Source organism: Hevea brasiliensis, chromosome 3 (assembly GCF_030052815.1).
Source record: "Hevea brasiliensis isolate MT/VB/25A 57/8 chromosome 3, ASM3005281v1, whole genome shotgun sequence".
NCBI classification, from domain to species: Eukaryota; Viridiplantae; Streptophyta; class Magnoliopsida; order Malpighiales; family Euphorbiaceae; genus Hevea; species Hevea brasiliensis.
Window position 1 is genome coordinate 18,369,690 of NC_079495.1, and position 3,968 is coordinate 18,373,657.

A 3,968-nucleotide genomic window follows, 5' to 3' on the forward strand; every position below is an offset into this window, starting at 1 on the left:
AAATGCAGCCCATGGTGAAGAAGTTGTTAATGCTAACGTGCCTAGGGGAAGTATGATGGATCATGCTTTTCCTCATTTTGATGACTTGAGAGAGAGCATAGCAAGACCAAGGATTGATGCAAATAGTTACAAGATGGATTTTAGAGTCCTTCAAATGATTCAGAATTCTCAATTTGGGGGTCATCCTTCTGAAAATCCACACACACACCTGAAGAAGTTTGCTATGATTTGCGACATGCAAAAACAACCTGGAGTGTCTGATGATGCAGCAAGATTGAAGCTATTCCCATTCTCTTTGAAAGATAGAGCATTGGATTGGCTTGATTCTTTACCTCACAACTCCATTACAAATTGGGAGCAACTAACTGATGCATTTCTTGCACAATATTTTCCACCTGGAAAAACTCAAGAGCTGAGGAATCAAATGACAGCTTTCAGACCAAGAGAAGATGAAACTCTCTATGAATCATGGATGAGATGGAAGGAATTAGAGAGATTATGCCCACATCATGCCATTCCAAAATGGATGATAAATCAGAATTTCTACACAAATGTCACTCCTGCAATCAGAGGAATTATTGATGCTCAAACAGGAGGAGAATTTATTATAAAGCATGAAGATGAAGCTTATGAGTTATTAGAGAAAATTGCAAAGAATACTCATCTTTGGAGTAGTCCAAGAGGACCAGCTCCAACTCAGAAAAGGCAAGCTGCTGGAATGTATGATCTTGATCCATTCAACATGATTAATGCAAAGTTTGATGCACTTACAAATGTCCTTGCTAAGAAGATGGAAGATTTGAGTATGTTGGTTAGTTCAACATCATCAGCTGGAAGTTCACAACAAGTGGCTTATGCAGAGGAAACTACCAGCTGTGGAGTAGATTATGGAGAACAAGCAGCATATGTTGGTAATTATGGAAACAAGCAAATGGGGAATCCTTATTCTCAAACTTACAATCCAAATTGGAGGAATCATCCCAACTTTTCATGGGGCAATCAGCAAAATCAAGTTCAAAATCAGAATTTTCAACCACAACAGCAGAGTCAAGTACCATATCAGCAAAATAGGCAACCATTGCCCAATTTTCAGCAGAAAAATATGAACCCTCCACCAAAACAGCAAGAACGAAATTCCACCACTGAAGCTTTATTGCAACAGATTCTTGCCAACCAAAATAAGCATGATGAGGAGATGAGAGAGGTGAAAGCAAGGCTGGAACAAATGCAAACACACAACAGAATCTTTGGAAAACCAGATTGCACAACAAGCATCTTCCTCAAGTGCCAAATCTTTTGGAAAGCTTCCAAGTCAACCAGAAAATCCAAGAGAGCATTGTCAAGCTATTACTTTAAGAAGTGGTAAAGTTATAAATGATGAGAAGAGTGAAAACAGTGAGAAGAGAGAAAATGAAAAAGGAACTGATGAGAGTGAAAAACAAGAAAGTGCAGAAAAATGTAAGGAGAAATTTGAAGAAAAAGAAGAGAAATATATACCTCCTGAGCCCTACAAGCCACAACTTCCCTTTCCACAAAGATTTCACAAAGCCAAGCTTGATAGGCAATTTGGGAAGTTCTTAGAGGTTTTGAAGAAACTTTACATAAATGTGCCTTTTGTTGATGCTCTTTCACAAATGCCCTCTTATGCAAAATTCTTGAAAGAAATTCTCTCAAACAAGAGAAAACTTGAAGATGATGAAACTGTAGCTTTTACATAAGAATGTAGTGCTATCCTCCAAAGGAAACTTCCTCCAAAGCTTAAGGATCCAGGGAGTTTTTCAATTCCATGCCACATTGGAGAGTCTTGTTCTACAAAAGCTCTATGTGATTTAGGGGCCAGTGTTAGCCTTATGCCCCTTTCTATCTATGAGAAGCTCAACATGGGAGATCTAAAGCCAACCCACATTTCTCTTCAGTTAGCTGACAGAACAATCAAGTATCCTGAAGGGATTTTGGAGAATGTGCCCCTGAAGGTTGGAAAGTTCTATATACCTGTTGACTTTGTCATCTTGACATGGAGGAAGATTCCAATATTCCAATTATATTGGGGAGACCCTTTCTAGCTACAGCAGGAGCATTGATTGATGTGAAAGGAGAAAAGCTTACTCTTAGGGTTGGTGAAGAGCAATTAATTTTCAATATTAATAACTCTATGAAGAAGCATCATTCTGAAGCTGATACTTGCTTGAGAGTTGATATTATTGATAAGCTGGTTGAAGAACACTTCAGGAAGAAATATCCAGAAGATCCACTTGAAAATTGTTTGGTTCATGGAGGAGGCATAGACTATGACAACCCTCATGAAGCTGCATATACTCAACACTTAGAGGGAAGTCCACCATTCATTTCTGCTCCAGTTTTTCAACTCATACAAAAGGAAAAAGCAGAATTTAAGCAATCATCATTCAAGGAAGAAGATGCACCTAAGGTAGAACTTAAGCAACTTCCTTCTCAGCTCAGGTATGAATTTCTTGGCACTAATAACACTTATCCAGTAATTGTAAATGCAAACTTGAGTACTTTAGAAGTTGATAAGTTGTTAAGAGTGTTGAGACAATTTAGGAAAGTTTTGGGATACACCATAGATGACATTAAGGGAATAAGCCCACACTTTTGCATGCATAGAATCAGTTTGGAAGAAAATTGTAAACCATCTATTGAACATCAAAGGAGGTTAAACCCAAATATGAAAGAAGTTGTTAAAAAGGAAATTTTGAAGTTGCTTGATGCAGGGATCATATATCCCATCTCAGACAGTACTTGGGTGAGCCCAGTACATGTTGTCCCAAAAAAGGGTGGAATGACAGTGGTCAAAAATGAAAATAATGAATTAATTCCCACCAGAACAGTGACTAGTTGGCGAATGTGCATAGATTACAGAAAATTAAATGTTGCCACTAGAAAAGATCATTTTCCACTTCCCTTCATTGATCAAATGTTGGAAAGACTAGCTAGGCATTCTTACTTTTGCTATTTAGATGGATATTCAGGTTTTTTTCAAATCCCTATCCATCCAAATGATCAAGAGAAAACCACTTTTACTTGTCCATATGGAACCTTTGCTTATAGAAGGATGCCATTTGGGTTGTGTAATGCACCAGCCACTTTTCAGAGGTGCATGATGGCAATCTTCTCAGATTTCATTGAAGACATAATGGAGGTTTTTATGGACGATTTTTCTGTTTATGGATCTTCATTTGATATATGCTTGGCTAACCTTTCTAAAATTTTTCAAAATGTGCATAATCGACCTTGTGTTAAACTGGGAAAAGTGTCATTTCATGGTTCAGGAAGGGATAGTGCTTGGACATTTGGTGTCTAACAGAGGAATAGAGGTTGATAAAGCCAAAGTTGAAGTGATAGAGAAGATGGCTCCTCCTACCAATGTCAAGGGAATTCGAAGTTTCCTAGGACATGCCGGGTTCTACAGACGCTTTATTAAGGATTTTTCTAAAATAGCTAAACCTTTGTCTAATTTGTTAAGTAATGACACACCATTTGAATTTGACCAAGAGTGTTTGGATGCCTTTGCAGTTGAAGCAAACTCTCATCATCGCACCAATCATGCAACCACCGATTGGAGCCTACCTTTGAAATTATGTGTGATGCTAGCAACTATGTAATTGGGGCTGTTCTTGGTCAAAGAAAGGACAAAAAGGCTTATGCTATTTATTATGCTAGTAGAACACTGGATGAGGCTCAAACAAATTATGCAACAACTGAAAAGGAATTTTTGGCAATTGTCTTTGCATTGGAAAAGTTCAGACCTTACATTATTGACTCAAAGGTAGTTATATTTTCAGATCATGCAGCCATCAGGTATTTGCTCCGTAAAAAGGAGGCCAAACCGAGGCTCATTAGGTGGATTCTGATGCTACAAGAGTTTGATTTGGAGATTAGAGATAAGAAGGGAGCTGAAAATGTAGTTGCTGATAATCTTAGTAGGTTGAAATTGGATGGTGAAGAAT

General features: G+C 37.9%; 1 non-coding gene across 1 annotated transcript; it reads right to left on the reverse strand.

Moving 5' to 3' along the window:
* Positions 1-409: 409 nt before the first annotated feature.
* On the reverse strand, positions 410-516 carry LOC131178862 (small nucleolar RNA R71). The gene has a single exon (XR_009147870.1). It is a non-coding gene; the product is annotated as a small nucleolar RNA R71 (small nucleolar RNA).
* Between the last annotated feature and the right edge of the window lie 3,452 nt (positions 517-3,968).